We start from the raw sequence: 22,928 nt of genomic DNA, 5'->3' as shown, positions 1-22,928 counted from the left end.
CGGTGGAGCTGTTCAGTTTCAGGGAAGATGGTCGGAGTGTTTCCCTGCCCTCTCACCACATGACTTGGTCTGTCCCAGATTCTTTCCAATAATGTATGGTTTCCGGTGAATTAGCTGTCTGTTTTCTGTGAGGGGACAATTGGTATAAAAAGGACAGCTCTTTCCTGCTTGGTGCAGACAGCAGCTCTTGTCTAGGTGTGTAGGCTAGGCAGGGCCCTGAACCTTCCTTGTTGTACCTGTCTCTAATCTCTCTGCTCTGCTGGTTTTGGTAGATCAGGGCCGAAAACAGTGTAGCTTATAATGTCTGCTAGAAAGGGCCCTTTCAGAGCTTTTCGCTTTCCCCTTTGGGTATGCACCCAGCAGGGGACTCCTGAGCTTGGCCTCATTGATCTGCAGAGCCTATAATCCCACAGGTGGGGGTTGGGCATGCCTGCTTGTGAGGGGACTTGCCTGTTTGCAGCAAATCTCAGATGTTCAGCTCCTGGGAGTCCAGTCCCCATATTGCAGCTCTCACTGGAGACCCGGGCCCAAACTTCCCACTCTGCACAGCACCCTTCTCACCAGCCATGCTGGGTTGCACCACATAGTCCCTTCGGCATGATCCTATCCCTCTGAGTTCCTTGTTGGTATTGCTGCTGAGCACATGGCCCAATTGCACACAAGCACAGGATCCAAGTATCAAGTCTTGCCTCAGCTCCTCTTTCAAAAGTTTCTGCCCTGGCTGGTGTAGCTCAGTGGATTGAGCTCAGGTGGCGAACCAAAGTGTTGCAGGTTCAATTCCCAGTCAGGGCACATGCCTGGGTTGCAGGCCACAGCCCCCAGCAACTGCACATTGATGTTTCTTTCTCTCTCTCTCTTTCTCCCTCCCTTCCCTCTCTAAAAATAAATAAATAGAATCTTTAAAAAAAAAACCAAGTTTCTGTGTAGCTTCCTTCACTGTAACAATGGGCCTTGGGGGCCTCTTCTCTGTGCTTCACCTCCCCAGAAAGCACAAAGTCTCTCTTGGTCAGGGCTGACCACAGCCTGCCAGAGCTTTTGACAGTTCTAGATAAAGTTTCTCTTTGAATCTCTCCAAGATGGTACTGGAAAGTGTCCCACAGCAATATTATAACTCGGGGTGCTTTTGCAGCTCCCTCCAGTGATTCTCACTCTCAGGTGGGCCTGGTCCCACTGTGCTATTTCTGCAGCCAGCACCTCCCAGCTGTCTCTGTCCTCCCCCAGAGCTCACAGCTCCTGAGCTGAACTCCGACCTCCTGAGTCAGATTTTGTCCCCCTCACAGTTCCTGTGGCCCCCTTGGATAAGGGAGGCAACAGCCCCTTCCCAGGTAAGTACCACAATCCCTGGATCCTGGCTTCTGGCTGTGGTGGGGTGCAGCCCTGCCAGAGCAGAAGGCACAGAGACATGTCTGGACACCAAGGTGTGCACACTCCAGAGGCTTCTTCTTGGAGAGGATATTTTAAATTCCTCAAAATGGTTCCTGCCCAAAATCTGCATGGACAGAAGTTCTGGTCTGGGCAGCAGCGGTGGCAGCTGCTCCACTAGAGGAGCCTAGGCCACCTGCTCCTGAGTGCCCAGCAGGTGGGCACGCTCTTGCCCACTCACGCACATACCCTGCACACTTGTCTGCATACATACTCTCACATGGTCTCACTCACTGTCAGCTGGATTTTTCAAGTTGATTGCTCTGTGGTTTAGCTGCAAGACCAGTCTGGGTCTGGGAGCAAGTGGACAGGCCTTCCAGCTACTCTGCAGCCATCTTGGATACCCTCCTCCCCTGCCACCTTCTTTTGAAAGGAGTGGATAAATTCTACCTAATTGGGCATTTTTTAATCATTTACTTTAAATAAAGATTTAATTTGAAGCAAACTCAAACTTGCAGGAAAAATAGTGCAGAAAAAGATGATTTTATCCTGAAGCATTTGAGAGTAAGTTGCCAAAATGCCCCACGCCTCCAAATATTTCAGTGTGTAATTCCTAACAAGGACACTCTCCTATATAACCATATAATATTATAAAATTAATATTGGTAACTGCTACATCTATCTCCAGATTCCACAAGTTTTTCAATTTTCCCAATAATATCCTTTATGGAAAAAGTATGTAGTCAAGAATCACAGATTTAGCTGTCATATCTCTGTAGATGCTTTCATTCTAGAAGAGTTCTTCAGTTTTTCCTTGATTTTCATAACCCTGACAATTTTAAAGGTTACAGAACAGGTTGCATAACATAGAGTATCCTTCAAGTTGAGTTTGTCTGATGTTTCTTCAGAATAAGAGTCACATCTTTCTTCTTTGGAAGCAACGTTATAGAAGTGATGCTGTATTCTCATTATATCTCTTGAGTGTCCTAAGGTTTTGATCTGTCTCATGACTCACCATGTTAACTTTCATCACTTGATTCAGATGCACTTGAGGGTCTGCACTGTAAGCTACTCTTTTTCCCTTTGTAAGTAATAAATATTTGGTAAGAAGTTATCTTAAAACCATGTAACATAACATCCCTCAGCAAGATTTCAATTTACTTATTAATTCACTTATATCAGTGTATCCATTGCTTTTTATCTTCTTTGAGTAAATAAATTATTAGCATTCTGCAAAAGGCAATGCAATTCTTTTCCTTGGGGCTTTTTTTTGGCTGCAAGGCACATGTTCCATGAATGCTCAAGGAAAGCCAGAAGGACTGGGGAGTTAGTGTCCCTGAAGGCAGTCCTCAACTGGTGAAGGATGGAAAGCTTGTTGGTGAATACCTGCCCCCGACCCCATCTTCCTTGCTGCTAAGACTGGATAACTCTGAGTGTGTTCTACATTGTTTCTCAGACTTCCTCAGAGGGACTGAGACATATTACCTGCACTAGTACACACAGGACAGGATAAATCAGTTATATTAAAACATTCCCTGACTCCTTACAGCAGGAGGACTGCAGGTCAACTATGTTTAGTAAAACAAAGTGAGCACATGCCACCTGGTCAATTAGCTCATTAAAGTCAGAGTGTTATACAATTGCTCTCTTGTTCTTTGTATTTCCATACTATGCTATAGTCAGTCCCTGAGTCTGACCACGGCATCTGTTTCCCATCCTCCACACTGTAGTTCTACCCGGAATTACCATTTTTACTTCATAAAAGTAAATGCATACAGTGTGTGGCATTTTTTGAAGAGAGGACTGAAAATAATAATAATGTACTTGTACTTGCTATTCTTAACCCCTCCTCAAAACCACTCAGTACAAACAACTTCTAGACCAGCTCTGTCTGGGAAGAGCAGATTTAGAAAGAAGGGAGACACTATAGACAGTACCACATACAAGAAAGAAAATATAACGTCTCAGTCTGATATATTGTGGGATGTCACAGGATGTTGACTCATTTTACAACTATAGTTCTTTCTGAGTGTTGAAAAAAACTAAATAGTCTTTTATACAATAAGTTCAGCTCAAAAAATCTCTCTTGACCCTGCACTGCTACTCTGCATTGCTACAGGACTAGATGTCGCCAAAGTTAATATCCGTATTGGACACTGTAATTATTTTTCCAAAAGAGTAGACCAAACAATTTCTCAAGTAGAGAAAAGTCTTTGTATACACAGTACTCTCCTGTGCAAGCAACAAGAATAGTTGGACAAATGAAAAGAATCAAGAAATACTGATGGCATTTAAAAAATAAACACATAGTTTCTCCCTAAAAAAATAATATATTTGCAAACAACACAACTTGATAAATCTTGCTGGTCAGTGGGTAGAACCAAACATCCCATTTTCTCTCCTAAGGGAACTTTGAGTTTTTATGAAGAAAAGTTCTGTAGTTATAAATAAATGTTCCAAACATCTCTATAATTATTTGTTACTTCTAAAGCATTATCTGGGCGGAAATTAATTTTATCTGATGTATACTTTACAACTAACCACTAGTAAGAAATTTAGTTTAAGAAAGGCACATTTTTCCTCATTTAAGAAAAATTGTAAAAACACCGCCCACTTCTACAACACATGGAACATTTCCCTCAAGTTCTACCTCTCCATCAGAGCAATCAGAGGCTGACCCCATTGGGTCACAGTCCAAATAAATGACTACTATACCCTTCATTTCTCCACAAAATCTCCAATGAAAGGAGTCTTTTTACTTAAAAAAAAATGTTTAAAGCCATCCACAAAGAAATTTGTTTGAGGGAACTAATACCTAAATCTTTTCTGTCTTTCAGCTCTTCATTCTTGGGCTTAGGAAGATTCAGGGGTGTCCAACCTGTGGCCCATGGGTTGCATGCATTCTAGGATGACTATGAATGCAGCCCAACACAAAATCATAAATTTACTTAAAACATTATGGGATGTTTTTGTGATTATATGTCACAATATATTTAATGTGTGGCCCCAGACAATGCTTCTTCTTCCAGTGTGGCCCAGAGCTGCCAAAAGGTTGGACACCCCTCATTGTACATAGTTCCAGGGGGGGAATCCCGGGAAAAAACTAAAGAGGGATTTTATGTTAGTTTGTTTTCATGGTCTTTCAATAGCCTGGACTTCCATAGTCTTTCATGCCAGGAGTTAAGAGTGTGAATCATTAGTTTTCTTGGACATTCTGGTCATGTCTAAACTGCCAGTTCTGATGATTTGGCTTTATGAAAACATTCTCTACCACCAATATATTTTTATAATATTAAAATTGTGTCAGATGATTAAATCACACTTTTTAAAGAAAAGAGAAATAGAAAAGTGAATTTTTAATAAAAGTGGTTTGGGGAAAATATTTCTGTGAACATAAAAGTTTTATATGCATAATGGAAAAAATGAGGTTAATATCATAAATATTAAAGTCACATTTTTATATTGGTTCATTTAGACCCTTAAAATAAGTTTTTGAAGATGAAGTGAATACCTGTTATTGATCCTTAGATCAATAATGATTGAAAAAGGGGCTTTTTAAAAAAATATCATGCCATCTAATTAGATTCTGCAATTTAAAAAACTTTAATTTCAGTAAACATGAAAGTTCATAAACAACAAAATATATAACAACTATTATGTATAATTTGCTTCTTATTCATTATTTTCCTATTATTAAATATTCTTTGTGTCCAGGCTTGTGCTAAAATCTTAGGAAATATGAAAGAAGTATGAAAACATGGTTTAAACTTCAGTGGGCTTGCTGTGTAATTGAGGTGAGGAATGCCTGCAAGACACAGTTCTGATTATGTTATTTCAAAAACATCCTATGATCCCTCTCTTAACTACCCAATGACATCATTACATCCTGCTCTAGTATTTAAGGGCCTCCTTCATGTTCCTTATCCCCACAACCCTTCTGGATATACTCCAAAGTCCAGTCAAGCCACAGCCTCTTGTTACTCCTCAACAGTGCCCTCACCAACCTCCGTGTGCCTGTGTTCGGGAGGCACCTCTCTACAGTGCCTGCTCCTTAATATTTCCTGTCAAAATCCTTTACCTCTTTGAACACAATCATTATTACTTCCTTATTCTCTTCTAGGCAGAAGTAGTTCTTCCCTTGTCTGAATTCTTTCAGCTCTATTTTTCATGGTACTTTTTAAAATTTAATGCAGTGCCTTAGATATTTGTGTGTATTTCTTATTTGCCTTCCTAAAATTACCTTAAGGCATTTCAAATAGCTTGTTTACTTCTGTATCTCCATATGCATGGCCTAATTCAGTGTCTAGTTTATAATGTGTCCTCAAACATCCAGTAGTTGAATAAATGAAATGAATGAGTACTTGAAACAATTAGGGAATAATTAAGAATAATAATTGTGTGGCAATGGGTGTAGAGTATTAGGAGAGTGAAAGGAATTTGGAGGAGAGACTAAAAATAGCTTTAATGTAGGCTGGAATAGTCTAAGAAAGCCAAATGAATGATTTCAACATCATTTGGACTTTTAGGGATGATCATGTCTAATAATGGAACCAGAGTGGCTAAGAACAACCAGGACTAGGAGTTTGGCTAACAGATTAGAAGAGGAGATGGAATGAATTGAAGGTAAGGAGGTAAGTTTTAGGAATTACCTAATATAAGGCTGAGCAGAAAATATATAGGCCACAAAATAATACGTTAATCCCAGAAATAAAACTCTGTTTCTAAAACAGGCTTTTATAGAGAAGTAACATGTTCAGGGGAAAAAGAATGAGTTTTGAGTTAAGAAGGGCTGTGTTTGATTTCACTTTTACTTTCTATTGTATTGGGCATGAGATTCTATTGTACAACCCTTCATTTTCTTATCAATAAAATGGGAGATATAATTCCCACCCTCAACTGGATTGCTGTGAGTGTCAAGTAAGATGATATGTAAAAAGAGCTTGGCAGATAGAGAGCTCAGTAAATGGCAGCTCTCATTATTATTTGCTACAGGCTCCAATTTGAATAACTGTTGGGTATGGTTGGCCCAAGGTCCATTTGTGGCCAGAGGGTTTCTGAAACTTGAAGCTTGTTCCTAGTTATTTCAGAAGAAGCATTTCTTCTGAATTGAGCTGGAGATCCCAATAAAAGTGATGATGATAACAGAACTTAAAGCAGCTAAGATTTATTGGGTGCTTATTATATGCTAGGAACCACAGCAAGTGCCTCATAAAAATTACTGTGTTTACTCCCAATAAAAAAGCGTGTTATAAGTAAGACAACTGGACCTAATCTTTGGAGAGGTTTAGCAGGATTCCTTTTGGAACAAAATGTGTCTGCATCTCAGGTACCCCAGTTACTGGGGCAGATAGTGGAAGCCAGGGCAGGGAGGCCAGACACAGCAAAAAGGCATAAGATGCGGAGGCTTAACCTGAATTGGGATACAGTAGCTAAAAGGTTGATAGTGTCATATCTGATCCAGGCAGGCCTCTGTACTAGAGACTCCAATCCAGCAAGCAGATGAGGGCATAGGGAATCCAGGCAGCAGGCACTACTTAAAACCAGACAGGTGGAGGCACTGGAATTCTTAGCAGAACCCTTATCTATAGTAGAACCCTTATCTGGAGAATATAGGAAGGAAGATAAGGAAGGAGTTTGGCAAGAGCTTAGCAGGCTATCAAGACCCCTTTTCGAAAATTAGGGCAAGAATGGCAACAGTTTTGCCTCTTGTACAATTTCTGAGCAAGCAAATTGTTACCGAAAACCTTGTGTTTGGGACCAGGTATAGGCTCAGCAATACAGACCAGCATGATCAATTAGTGGTGTCTGCTGTGAGTGCTAGGGAAAGAAGAAGCAACAGACTGGTTGTCACTCTTGGGTTTAATTGCAAGACCAGGGCAAACTTAAGGAAAAAGGAGAGGGACTATTATAAAGGGAGCATGCACAACTTTTAGGGGATACAGGGAAGATGAGAAGGTGATCTGTAGCCGGTCAATCTTGCTCAGAACTGAATGGAGAGAGTGTGCCTATGGCATCTGTATACACCTCCTTGCCCCAGTCTGTTGTTGCCTTCCTAGGAGCTGACTGGAGCCTTCTAATGGCCCAGCGGCTCATGTGCCCCCAAAATAAAGGCTTGGACTTAGATGCCCCATGTTTCCAATTTGCAATTTATAAAGACCTATGAGTTTCTCAGAAAAAAATTCGATATGAATTCTCAGGAAACACTGATGTTGAAAAATATGTATTGATAGACAAAAAAAGCTAAACACATTAATTTTTTATTATTTGCAAAACAAAATGTGGTAGTGCTAATGCTTTGATACACATCAAAAGAACAATTGTATTTTGTTTAGAGTCCTCTTTTGAGAACTATATATCAATTTCTATTTATTTACTTATTTAAATGAGAAAGAACACAAATGTCAGAGAAAGGAAGAAAACATTTCAAAAGTCCTTCAATATATATATACAGCAAATTATTCTTTTTTTAAAGTGAGAAACAGGGAGGTGGTTATTTGAACATTTTTTTTCCCTGAAACCACATTCCTGTGGCATTACTCAAATTAAATATTTCAGTCATTGAAAGTGGAAAGAGAAAATGACTACATTAAAACCTAACAGAAAATAAATCTGGGTCTTTTATTATATTTTTCTAGGTCTGTAACTTCCCAACCTGTTCTGTTTGTGAAAATATACAAATATAACTCTCTACAAGAAGAAACAGCTGCCAGTCTTACAAGACTTGTTTCTTAAAGTAGTCTTTGTTTTGAGGGACCAATAGTAAGGTGACTATATGTAGAAAGGCCTATTTGAAAACACTTGTTCTATTTGTGTGGTAACTTCTCAATTTGTGTCTTAACTCTAGAAGAGAGAAAGAAGGTCACATACGAAACAGATTTCTAAAACATACTTCTTAGGGAAGAAAGTAATGTGAGAAAAGAAAGAAGTACAGTTAGAATTATTATAAAGCTTTCTTAATTGTGTCTTTTAACAATCTTTATAAAAATTTTATAATTTTTAACTGCTTTTTTATTTAACATAACAGAATTCCGTCAACACACAAAGAGCAACAAGCATGATGTATTATATACAATGTGAACTTAAAAATAGGAGATAGCATAAAGATGTAAAAACAAAGCAATATTTCTTATCTTCATCTTTTGTGCATGCAAATGCATGTATAAATAGAGTTCATTTTTTCCTGTTTCATTCATTTAAAAAATATTTTTAGTGACTCCTCCAAAAGATATGTCCATCCAGAACCTGTGAATATGACCTTATTTAGAAAGAAGATCTTTGCAGATGTAGTTAAGGGTCTTGAGATGAGACCATCCTGGATTACTTGGGTGAGCCCAAAATCCAGTGACAAGTGTTCTTATAAGGTACAGAACAGAAGTCACACACAGAGAGAAGAGGAGAGGCCATGTGGAGATGGAAGCAGAGGTTGGAGTTACACAGACACAAACCAAGGAACTCCAGTAGCCCCCAGAAGCTGGAAGAAGCAAGCAAGGATTCTCCCCTAGTACCTTCAAAGGGATCACCTTGATTTCAGATGTCTGACCTCCAGAATGCTCACAAAATAAATTTCTGTTTATATCCAGTTTTGGTAATTTATTGGCAGTCCTAGGAATCTAACAAAGCATCTTTGAATCTCTTCTTTGTGCCAAGTGCATTGTTAGACCAGTACACACTGTGAATAAGACATCCTCTTGCCTTGGAGGGAATCATGGGAAACATTTAACAATGTGCAATTCCAAGTTTCTTTAGACCACAAGACAGTGGGACTCTGGAATGGGTCTCAGTTACTGAAAGCCTTCCATTATGCATGAGCACACTGTAGAGGCTCAGGTAACCTATGAAGTTCTAGGGAAGCTTCCCAGAGGAAACAGCAATTTAGTTAGTCTTAAAAAATGGGTAAAATGTTCATGATGAAAGGTTGGAAAGCAGGCTACAGAGGATATATCAAGCTGAAGGAATCAAAAGTATAAAAGGCACAAGATGTGTAGAAGTAGAGAAGTTTCACCTTGGCATAGATGTATATAGACATGGATGTGAAAAAAACCCACAGGCTGTGACCTTTGACCAGTCTCACATCCTTAGCAAGTACAGTGAAGACTCCTAGCTGATGATTATCTGTGTTCCTTACAATGTAGCCATACATTTTTTTCTTTTTTATAACTAGTTTTGTTAGTAACAGAATGGCATGACAACTGAGATAAATATCAAACTATTAATAGTATCGGTTATAAACAAACATCTATCACAAAACCACCAGGAAGTATGGCCCCTTGAGCTACTCCATCTTTGTCTCTTTGCTCTGTAACTCATTAGTACTTGAGTTTTATACTATTTAAAAAGTACTTAGTGGAGAATAATCTGCTCAGAATTGCCAGGTGGTCTCTTCCACTCTGACCCAATCTTCCTATAAGTAAATTATCCTATAATAAATTCTGTTAAATTCTGTGGAATTGCCTGCTTTGTATATTGGTTGGTCTTAAGATGCCTTCTCGTTACTATGGCCATTACACATTTGCCCCATTAGCAGACAATGAGTCTATAAACGCACATGTTCTATCCAAATTGCAGAAATCATGTCTCCCTGCTGAGGAGTTATGGTACTCAATGAAGGGTGATAAGATGTTCATGAAAGGTTAGGGCGCCGGGAGGCAGAGTGGGAAGATGATGGAGAATTATAATCAGTAAAAGAACATGAACCATGTTTATTTGAGAAAAATAACTCAGGTGGGATTTTTATTTCAGTTATAAAATTATGTTTTATCCATTATTTCCTTCTTTCTCTTCCTCCACATATGTAAATAAAAGGTCCAAATCTTCCTTGCCCTGAGGGAAGTTTTGGGGTATGGCTTCCTGCCTCTTCTTTTCAAAAAACTAAATCCCTTCCTAGGGTTGGGAGGGGTTGCTTCTTAGAAAATGAGAGTGAGAGACAGAGAGACAGAGAGAGGGAGAACAGTTTTAGGTTCACAACTCTATTTTGCTATGAAACTAAAACTGGTCTTAAAAATAAAGTATTAATGTTAATTTAAAAATATATATTAGTACTTTCTTGACAAATAATAATCTGTGATCTTACTTTCTATTCCAGTTAAAGGAAATCAATTTATTCTCCCTTTAAATAAAAAACCAAATGTAGGTCTTTCAATTCCCCCATTCTTGCTTGGGTAATTAAAGGTATAATAAAAATGTTTTTGGAAGTATTACATACATTCACCAGGCTTTTCAAAGTTAATGAGCCCATAGACATTGCTGTATTTCTCATTGTGGAAAGTTAATGAGAAACTTTCATTGGAAGAACAGCTTTATTTATGTGAACAGGTCATTTAGGAATTGAGTAATAAAGCTAGCATGGTTTTTAAGAGTTTGCTCTGGAGTTACTATCCTGAGTTCAATTCCTGGCTTTATCAATCATTAGATATGGATTCTTGAGCAAGTCTGTTAACACTTAAAATTTTATTTTCTTTATCTCTAAAATGGAGTTAATAGGAATGCTATAAGGTATTGATCTATTGGCAAGATTAAATGAGAAAATGCATGTAAAGCATATATTATAAGGCTGGGCCTAAGAAACTGCTCAATAAATTCATGTTTTTATGATTGGAGGGTATTGTCCAGTCACCAAATAACTTACGTCTTCCAGGACATTGAATCCTTTACTGAGCAAAAAAGGAATTGAGTTTTGAATCTCCTGACTGCATGTTAGCCATGATTGAAGGAATAGGTATTCCTTCAATCTGCCAGGTATTACAATTTTTCTCCCTCTATTAACAACTATGAAACTGGAAAAAAGTATTGAAGCAGTTCTTTTCAGGTTTTGGTCTGCAGACAGCTCAGTGCTGTGATAGTCGAGAGACATGAAGCACAGGTGAGTGTCACATTCACCTGGTTTGCTACTTAAGGGCAATGTCCAGTTTTGGCCCAGGGAATGAAGCCCAAACAGAAAACAGTAGTCTTGCCAGCCATATGAAACAGAGATTGAAGTTTGGGACTATGAAAAAGCTGGAATTTGTGTCATGGTACCAGATATAAGGGAGCTTAGCAGAGAAAAAGCCACAGAAATATGCATCAGTATCCTCCTGAGTCTTTGACTAAACACCTATGCGTGCATACAGTACAACTGAGAGCCCTAATAAAAAGCAGCTGCTTTGGGACTATGAGCTGAGTGGAAATACCAGAGAATGCATAGTTCTGGGAGACAATGGAATTCCAACAAACAGGGCTGAAGCCCCAGAAAAGTCATGATTTAACAGTAAGATGACTCTAGTCCTAACATAAGGGATACTCAGTCTAGACCTACTCTAACAAAAATCTTAAACCCAAGCATGAGAAGAAATATGGTGAGCTACCAGTAAATTAATTATCTGCCAGAATAATACCCAAGTCTTTATAGGAATACAAATCCTCAATATAGCCTTTTATTGTCCAGCATAAACATAAAAAACACCAGGCATATGAAGAATCAGAAAAATGAAAGGGAGGGGAGCAATAGAAATAAATGTTGAGATAATGGCAGACATGTTGGAGTTGGCAGACAAAGACATCAAGGAGCTGTTATAAAAATGGTCAAAAATTTAAAGGCAAAGATGAATATATGAATGAATGGATGAAGAATCTCTGGACATAAAAGGAAACTGAAAGAAAGAGAGGAAAAGGCAAACGATTCGCATGATCTGAAGAGCAACCAGCGTATATAGAAAGAGAGGAAAGCAAATTAAAATTGTAGACTAAAAATATCTAAATTCTGATTTTTCATACTTACATAAATTTATTATTGTTGGTTGATGAAAAGAATTCTTTTAAAAATACATGTAAAATATTATCTCAAAATATACTAAATGATTCCCCTCTCCCTACCCTCAAATGCCTTTACTGGCCATGAATTTATTTTTTTATTTTTTGAGTTTTCATTGTAAGCTTTATTTTTTGTTGTTGTTGTTCAAGTACAGTTGTCTCCATTTTCCTGCCACCATTTTCCCCCACCCCACCCACTCCCACCTCCCACCCTCAATCCTTCCCCCATTTGGCTTTGTCCATGGGTCCTTTATTCATGTTCCTTGATGACCTTTTATATATATAATCTTCATTATATTTTTCCATTATCATTTAGTTCCCTTTTACTCCCCTTCCCACAGCAGTCACCTCACTGTTGTCCATGTCCATGAGTCCTTTTTCCTTTTTGCTCAATCCCTCCACCTCTTAACTTCCCCTCCCCACTCAGTTGCCATCTGTTCCCCATCCATGAGTCTGTCTCTGTTTCACTTGTTAGTTCAGTTTGTTCGTTAGATTCCACATATGAGTGAAATCACATGGTACTTGTCTTTCTCTGACTGGCTTATTTCTCTTAGCATTATATTCTCCAGGTCCATCCATACTGTTGCAAAGGGTAAAATTTTCTTCTTTTTTACAGCTGAGTAGAATTCCACTGTGTAAATGTCCCATAGTTGTTTTATCCACTCATCTACTGATGGACACTTGGGCTGCTTCCATATCTTGGCAATTGTAAATAACACTGCAAAAGCTTTGCTAAATTGAGCTCAACAGCACTTCAGATATTTGAAAAGATCTTCAAGACAGGTCAATAAAAACTATGCACACTGAAGCACAGAAAGAAGAAAAAAATGACAGAAAAAAATGAACAGATTTAATGGCCTGTGGAGTATTATACAGTCATCTAACATATGTGGACTAGAAGTCCCAGAAGAAGAGAGATTTTGTCAGGGAGAAAAAGTGTTAAAGGAAATAATAGTCAAATAAACTCTCAAATTTAATGAAAAATAATACCCTATGGAGAACATTGTCTATCACCAAATAATTAAGGTCCCTGAGGACATCTATTAAATATTCTCTGCAAGAAATAAACACTTAAAAACTCATTTTTGGAATTTCCAACCTTTCACTCTAGCCACAATGAAAGAATAAAATACAAATAAGATAAACACAAAGAAAACCACATCTAGGCATATCATAGTACAATTACTTTTAAACCAAATTAAACAATAAAATTTTAAAAATTCAGAAGAAATATACATATTACATACAGGAAAATAATAATGGAAAAATGACTGCATTCCCATCAGAAGCTGTACAAGACAGAAAACAATGGAATGGCAGTTTTTAAATGTTAAATGGGAAATAAACTATGAATTTAGAATTTAAGTCAAGCAAACAATTTCTTCAAAACTTAACTAATTAATATATTTTAGATAACAGAAGTGATGACCTGCACCACAAGAAGTTAAATAAACGTATTAGGGTTAAAGGGAAATTATACCATGTGGAAACTAAAATCTACATGAATGAATACATATTCTTTATTCATAGATAATTTTCTACTTTCTTAATTTCTTTAAAAAGCAATGTCCTATGGAATATATAACATATAGAAGTAAAATATATGAAAAATAGCACAAAGGAGAGAAGGCAAATGGAAGTTACCAATTCAAGTTATCGATTCAAGGCATACTATAATATATTAAGGGTGCATAATGTAACCACTAAAGGAACCACCACATAAATAAAAATGAGATAACAAGCCAAAAGAGAAGATAAATATAAAGCGCAAAAATAATTTAAAAGACAAAAAAAGAAAAAGGATAGATGAGGCAAATAGAAAAGAAACATGGTAGACTTAAACCTTGCCATATCAATAATTATGTTAAATGTAAAGGTTCTAAACAATCAATTAAAAAGCAGAGAAATAATATACAACTATATGCTGTTTCCAAACACTTCTCTTCAAATATAAAGACAACATAGGAAGGTTAAGAGCAAAAGGATGGAAAAAATATATATACACAATAAAACAGTAATTATAAGAAACCTGGAATAGCCTTATTCATTTTAGACAAGGTATACTATTTAAAATAGCATCAAAAATAATAAAATACTTCAAATACATTTAACTAAGAATATGAAAGATCTGTACACTGAAAACTATAAGACATTAAAGGAAGAAATTGAAAAAGAATAAAGTAAATGGAAAGATACATGCTCACGGGTAGAAAAATAATAATATTGCCAAATGTTCACACTACCTAAAGCAATCTACAGATTCAAAGCAGTCTCTATGAAAATTCCAATGGCATTTTTTGCACTGAAATAGAGCAATCTTAATATTTGTGGGGAACCACAAAAGACTCCAAATATCCAAAGCAATCTTGGAAAGAAAAACAAAGCTGGAAGCGTCACATTTTCTTATTTCAAACTATATTACAAAACTATAGTAATCAAAACAGTATGCATTGGCATAAAAGTAGATACAGATCTCTGGAACAGAGTAGAGAGTCCAGAAATAAATGCACACATATGTTAACTAATTTTTGACAAGGGTACAAAGAACACACAATAGGAAAAGGATAACCTATTCAATAAATATTGAAAAAACTAGCTATCCACATGAGAAGAATAAATCTGAGCCTCTATTTTATCCCATTCACAAAAATTAACTTGAAATGCATTAAAGGCTTTAATGTAAGACCTGAAACCATAAAACTTCTAGGAAAAAAACATAGGGGGTAAGCTCAACATTAGTTTAGATATTTAATATTGTAATAATTACAACAATTGTATTATAAAATGTATATACATTAAATGGCTGTAAGAAACATTTTCTTAATAGATTAAAATCTAGAGTAATTTCCCATTAATGATCAGTGATCTTTTAAAAATATTTTTTCAACATCTAGCACAGTATAGGTATTGTACTTAATAAAAAAATTGCTTCATGAATGCCTGACAGAGTCATGTTGTTTAGCATTTCAGTCAATTCAGGAGGTCCTCTACTAATTACATATGAAGATTTATCAGCTTTAGATAATTTATTTGGCTGACTTAGGAAGAAAGTTAAACTTAATCTGGTTCTATATAACAGCTATAAAAATGTTTGAATCATGAGTCCCACTGTCCAAGCTTTCCCTTTTCAGTGTAATACACTCTACACCTCCAACTCACTTTCATGAGAGTTTTCAGATCTTTTCCATCAACTTTTCAGAATAGCATTTGATTTTTCAATACCCCCCTTAAAAAGTAATTTTCATATTTTAACACAACATGCCAATGTAGAATCCACAAGGAATACCCTCTACTTTTATGGAAATGTGTTCTAGTCATAAGTGCTAGGTACCTATAAAATGTATAAGTCAAAACAGCACACTTATATATGGTCATCTGTGGAGGAGCTTTGTCCACAGAGCCTCTCACCCGCCATGGATGAGAATAAGTCTACCAAGACATGATCTGCTTGGGGAGGAAAGGTGGCCAATCTCTCAAAGGAGGAGGGTCAAGAGCCTTTTCCTCAATGGGCTTTTACTGGGTTCATTTACACAGGAATTCAGGTAAAGCTTATTTGTAGACCTGATATAAATCTCCTTTATTATAATTCTTATTTTAATCTATCTTTTTAATCTATTTTTAATCTAAAAAACTTTTTTGTATCTTGATACCATTCTCCAAATGTATGAGAATGTCTTATTTCAAAGGTATTTATTTATTTATATTAAATTAATCAGGTGGCATTGGTTAATAAGATCGTATAAGTTTCAAGTGTATATTTCTCTGACCATGATTTATATTTATTTAATATACTAGCTGTATAAAGCTTCATTTATTGCAATCTTGTATTTCTTTATAAATTCATTATTTTTTAATATATTTTATTATGTCATTACAGTTCTCCCATTTTTCCCCCTTTTATTCTCCTCTGACCTGTACACCCCCTCCCACCATCATTGCCTCCCCTTAGTTCATGTCCATGGGTCATACATACAAGTTTTTCGGCTTCTCCATTTCCCACACTATTCTTAGTCTCCCCCTGTCTATTTTGTACTTACCATTTATGCTTCTTATTCCCTGTACCTTTTCCCCCATTCTCCCCACTGATAACCCTTCATATGATCTCTGTTTCTGTGAATCTGTTCCTGTTCCAGTTGTTTGCTTAGTTTGTTTTTGGTTTTTTTGGGTTTGGTTGTTGATAGATGTGAGTTTGTTGTCATTTTACTGTTTGTATTTTTTATCTTCTTTTTCTTAGATAAGTCACTGTAACATTTTACATAATAAGGGCTTGGTGATGATAAACTGCTTTCACTTGACCTTATCTGGGAAGCACTTTATCTGTCCTTCCATTCTAAATGATAGCTTTGCTGGACAAAGTAATCTTGGATGAAGGTCCTTGCCTTTCATAACTTGGAATACTTCTTCCCAGCCATTTCTTTCCTATAAGATTTCTTTTGAGAAAGCAGCTGATAGTCTTATGGGAACTCCTTTGTAGGTAACTCTCTCCTTTTCTTTTGCTGCTTTAAGATTCTCTCCTTATTGTTCATCTTGGGTAATGTAATTATGGTGTGCTTTGGTGTGTGCTTCCTTGGGTCCAACTTTGAGACTCTCTGAGCTTCCTGAACTTCCTGGAACTCTATTTCCTTTGCCAGATTGGGGAAGTTCTCTTTCATTATGTTTTCAAATAGGTTTTCAATTTCCTGGTCTTCCTCTTCTCTCTCTCGTTGGAATGTTGGAATATTTAAAGTTGCTCCGGAGGTTCCTAAGCCTCACCTCATATTTTTGAATTCTTGTTTCTTCATTCTGTTCTGGTCGAATATTTATTTCTTTCTTCTGGTTGAAACTATTGATTTGAGTCCCAGTTTCTATCCTGTCACTGTTGGTTCCCCATGTATTTTCCTTTAATTCATTTTTCATAGCCTTCACTCTTTCTTCTATTTTGTGACAATACTCAACCAATTCTGTGAGCATTCTGATTACCAGTGTTTTGAACTGTGAATCTGATAGGTTGGCTATCACTTTATGGCTTAGTTGACTTTTTCTGGAGCTTTGATCTGTTCTTTCATTTGGGCCACTTTTTTGGTTCAGCTGCCAGTTATGAAGTAAGGGGTGTAGCCTCATGTTTTCGCCAGGAAAGGGCAACCCAGCTTGCTGCCCTGTGGTGCTGTATGTGGGGGAGGGATCCAAGAGGGAACAAAGCCATTTGCTCAGCTCTCAGCCAGCTTTCAGTCACTTAATTCACTACCCACAAGTAAATTGCGTCCTTCCGGTGCTGATTCCTGCGTTGGTGGATCTGTGTACCCTGAGGGTCTCTCCAATAAACTCTCCTTCAAGGCTGGGAGTTTCTCCTGCTGCCTCAATACCTACAGGTTTTTTCAGTCAGAGGTTATGAGGCTCTGTTTCCCCATGTTGGAACTCTGTGTTGTGAGGTCTGTGTCTCTGGTTGTTCCTCCCAGTTTATCCTCATGCAAATGTGGGACCACCTGTTCCACCAGCCACCATCTCACCCACCCTGGTCAGCCAGCCACCGTCTTGACCTCTAGCCACCACCTGGCCTCGAGTCGTCTTTGGCCCAGCTACCCATCTCTGCCCATCCTACAGATATGGGTAAATGTTTCTCCTTTAACACCTTGGTTGTCAGACTTCCATACAGTTCAATATTCCATCAGTTCTGGTTATTTTTTGGTTTTAAGTTTGTTGTTGTCCTTCTTTTGGTTGTTCAGGGAGGCAAAGTATATCTACCTACACCTCCATCTTGGATGGAAGTCTCTCTTTATAAATTCTCTATTGAAATATATATACTCATTTTAATTCGTTATTCTTTCATTCATTTAACAAGTGAATATTTTCTGATATTATCTGTTTCCAGATAACATTGATAAAAATAGAAAGAAAGGCTATCACACAGTTGATTTGGCAAATCTAGGTATTAAATTTTATTGAAATGATTCATAAGAAGACTAAAAAAATAAACTTTGTATTTTGACTTCCCTTATTATAAAAAATATTAAAAGAAAATTTGTGATCATTTTTCTCCTAAGAATAATGATAATAAAAATAACATTTAAAACTTCACAAAAAGAAAAGGAAAACTTCTTGGCTAAAAACTATGCAATATATGGTATTTGTCTTTCACCACCTAGATTATTTCACTTAGCATAATACTCTCCAGCTCCATCCATGCTGTCAGGAAGGGTGAGCCAGGTGGTAAAAGACAAATGCCATATGATCTCACCATTAAGTGGAACCTGGTCAACAAAACAAACAAGGGAACAAAATAGAACCAGAGACATGGAAATAAAGAACAAAGTGACGGTGACCAGAGAGGGGACACAGGGATAATGGGGGAAAGAAGGGAAAGGGTCAAGTCAAGGAACATGTATAAAGGACCCATGGACAAGGATGAAGGTGGGGGGAATCACAAAGCGGGGTAAGGATCGAATATGGGGGCAGGAGGGCAGGGCAGAGTAGAGTAATGGGGGAAATTGGAGACAACTATAATTGAATAACAATAAAAATAACTTTAAAAAACTATGAAACACGGATGAGAGACATTAAAGTTCTAAAAAATCAAAGATATATTTCTTGTTTATAGATTACAAAATGCAGATGTTGAGCAGATGCAAGATGCTGGTGTCAAATCTTCCCAAATTAATCTATAAACTCAATGGAACCCCAAACAAAGTCCCAGCTGATTCTAAACTATATATAGAAATAAAAATTATCTAGAATAGTTTACACTATCTTATAATAGAAGAACTTCTATTGTAAGTTCTATTGTAAGTTCTTCTTAAAATAGAAGAACAAAATTGTAGAACTTCTAATTGATTTCAAAACTCACTATCAAGAAAAAATAGTGTTAAAATATGAAAAGATAAGAAAATATAAGGTTTGTACCCAGAATGTGTATAACTTATATATTTTTTAATTTTATTTTAATCATTGTTCAAGTACAGTTTTCTGTCCTTTACTCCCATCCCAGCTCACCCACCCATAACCTCCCCACCTCCCTCCCATTTCCACGCCCCCTAGTTTTCGTCCATGTGTCCTTTATATTTCTTCCTGTAAACCCTTCCCTTTTTCCCCTGAAATTCCCCTGAAATTGCCTCCCCTCTCCTCTCTGGTCACTGCCAGCCTGTTCTCTATTTCAGCGTCTTTGGTTATATTTTGCTTATTTGTTTGTTTTGTTGTTTAGGATCCTGTTAAAGGTGAGATCACATGGTATTTGTCTTTCACCACCTGGCTTTTTTTCACTTAGCATAATGCTTTCCAGTTCCATCCATGCTGTCACAAAGGGTAGGAGATCCTTCTTTCTTTCTGCTGCATAGAATTCCATTGTGTAAATGTACCATAGTTTTTTGATCTATTCATTTACTGATGGGCACCTAGGTTACTTCCAACACTTGGCTATTGTAAATTGTGCTTCTATGAACATTGGGGTGCATAGGTTCTTTTTGATTGGTGTTTCAGGGTTCTTAGGATATAGACCCAGCAGTGGAATTGCTGGGTAAAAAGGCAGATTCATTTTTAGTTTTCTGAGAAAATTCCATACTGTTTTCCATAGTGGCTGTACCAGTTTGCAATCCCACCAACAGTGCACTAGTGTTCCCTTTTCTCCACAACCTCTCCAACACTTGTTTATTGCTTAGTTTATGATAGCCATTCTGACTGGTGTGAAGTGGTATTTCACTGTGGTTTTTATTTGCATCTCTTTGATAGCTAGCAATATTGAGCAGCTTTTCATGTGTCTCTGGATCCTCTGTGTGTTCTCCTTGAAGAAGTGTCTGTTCAAGTCTTTTGCCCATTTTTTAATTGGGTTTCTTGTCTTCTTAGGGTGGAGTTGTGTAAGTTCTTTATATAGTTTGGAATTTAAACCCTTGTCTCAGGTATCTCTGGCAAATATGTTTTCCCATGTGGCTGGTTCTCTTTTTATTTTAATACTGTTTTCTTTAGCTGTGCAGAAGCTTTTTATTTTGATGAGATCCCATTTGTTTATTCTTTCCTTTATGTCCCTTGCTCTAGGGGACATATCAGTAAAAATGTTGCTGTGGGTAATATCTGAGATTTTCCTGCCTATGTTCTCCTCTAGGACTTTAATGATGTCATGCTTTATATTTAAATCTTTTATCCACCTTGAATTTATTTTTGTGTATGGTGTAAGCTGGTGCTCAAGTTTCATTTTGCACGTAGATGTCCAGTTCTCCCAACACCATTTGTTGAAGAAGCTATTTTTACTCTATTTTATGTTGCTGCTCCCTTTGTCAAATATTGATTGACTTTAGAGACTTGGGTTTATTTCTGGGCTCTCTGTTCTGTTCCATTGGTCCATGTGCCTGTTTTTATGCCAGTACCAGGCTGTTTTGATTACAGTGGCCTTGTAATACAGTTTGGTATCAGGTATTGTGATCCCTCCTACTTTACTCTTCTTTCTCAAAATTCCAGCAGCTATTCAGGGTCATTTATGGTTCCATATAAATTATTGAAGTGCTTGTTTTATGTCTGTGAAATATGCCATTGGTACTTTAATACATATTGCATTGAATCTGTAAATTGCTTTGGGTAGTATGGACATTTTGATGATGTTAATTCTTCCAATCCATGAACACGGTATATGTTTCCATTTGTTTGTGTCTTCCTTAATTTCTTTCTTCAGTATTGTGTAGTTTTCTGAATAGAGGTCCTTTACCTCTTTGGTTAGGTTTATTCCTAGGTATTTTATTTTTCTTTTTGCTATATTGAATGGGATTTTTTTCCTGATTTCTGCTTCTGCTGTTTCATTGTTGGTGTACAAAAATGAGTTCGATTTTGGAATATTAACTTTGTACCCTGCTGTTTTGCCAAATTCATTTATTAGGTCAAGCAGTTTTTTGGCCAAGTCTATAGGATTTTCTATGTACACTATCATGTCATCTGCAAACAGTGACAGTTTTGTTTTCTTTTTTCCAATTTGGATGCCTTTTATTTCCTTTTCTTGTCTGATCACTGTGGCTAGAACTTCCAGTATTATATTGAATAGAAGTGGTGAAAGTGGACAACCTTGTCTTGTTCCTGATCTTAGTGGAAAAGATTTTAGTTTTTGCCCATTGAGTATGGTGTTGGCTGTAGGCCTCTCATATATGGCCTTTATTATGTTTAGGAATGCTCCCTCTATTCCCACTTTGCTGAGTGTTTTTATCATAAATGGGTGCTGTACCTTATCAAATGCTTTTTCTGCATCAATTGATATGATCATGTGATTTTTGTCTCTGCTTTTGTTTATGGGATGTATTACATTTACTGATTTGCAAATATTGTACCATCCTTGCATCCCTGGGATGAATCCCACTTGGTTATGGTGTATGATCTTTTTAATGTATTGTTGGATGTGGTTTGCCAATATTTTATTGTGGATTTTAGCGTCTATGTTCATCAGCAATGTTGGCCTGAAGTTTTCTTTCTTTGTTGTGGCTTTATGTGGCTTTTGGATTAGGATGATGCTGGCTTCATAAAAAGAGTTTGGGAGTTTTCCATCATTTTGGATTTTTTGGAATAGTCTGTGAAGGATAGGGGTTAGCTCTTCCTTAAATGTTTTATAGAATTCTCCTGTGAAACCATCCAGTCCTGGGCTTTTGTGTGTTGAAAGTTTTTTGATTACTTCTTCAATTTCATCTGCTGTTATATATATATATATATATATATATATATATATATATATATATATATATATATATATATATGTATATTTATATGTATATTTATATGTATATTTATATATATATATAAATATATATATTTTATTAGATCGCTTGCATTATTGAGTTGTAATATATATATTACAACTCAATAATGCAAGCGACCCAATAAAAATTTAATGAGTAAAGACTTAAACAGAGCATTGACAAAAGATGATATATGCTAATCAATATAGATAAAAAAGGTGCCCAACATGCAAAATGTTGTAAAATGCAAATTGAAATCACAATGAGAAACCACTATGCACCCACTAGAATGGCATCACCAAATATTGGCAAGCATGTGGAACAATTATAACTCTTATGCATTGTTGGAGAGAGTGTAAAACGGTACAAGTGCTTTGAAACACTATCAACTTGTTGAGCACATGACTTAGCAATCCCACTCCTAGATGTCTACCCAAAGAAAGGAAACATATATCCAGTAATATGTTGGTAAATGTTTAGCCAGCAGTTCTAAAATAAATTAAGTAATTAATAAAAAATTGAAATTTGCAAAAGTCCTGATTTGTAGCATTACTAATTACTGTGGTATAAATACTCTTACTATGGCCAATTTTAAGCTACCAACATAATATCTCTGAACACAGAGTTAAGAAGAGATGCACACTATCAAACTCTAGTGAGCCAGTGAAAGCCAGCTCCAGCAAACTCATGTATGTGCCCCCAAATTATTTGTATTCATTGCTTCATTCATAAAAACAAAAATGGACACAACTCAAATATCAAACAACAGAAAAATGGATAAATACATAGTAGAATATCTACAAAATTGAATACTACTCAGCAATGAAAAGGAATATACTACTCCAACATATGCAAGAGTACAGATGAATTTCAAAAACACTATACTGGGTAAAAGAAGACATAAAAGAGCATGTGATTGATCCCATTCATATGAATCATGTATGATTCCTTGCATATGTTTCTAAAATAGGCAGAACTAGTGCTGATAGAAAGCAGAACAGCTGCTTCTTGCAACGGAGGTGGGTGGTTGACAATAGACTGGGTAGGAGCACAAGAGAGCTTTCTGGAGTAATGGAAATATGCTCTATCTTAATAGTAGTGTGG

This window comes from Phyllostomus hastatus, unplaced genomic scaffold, assembly GCF_019186645.2.
Source record: "Phyllostomus hastatus isolate PE091 unplaced genomic scaffold, TTU_PhHast_1.1 phas_scaffold_39, whole genome shotgun sequence".
In the NCBI taxonomy this organism is placed as follows: domain Eukaryota; kingdom Metazoa; phylum Chordata; class Mammalia; order Chiroptera; family Phyllostomidae; genus Phyllostomus; species Phyllostomus hastatus.
Note: the sequence above shows the minus strand (reverse complement) of the source record.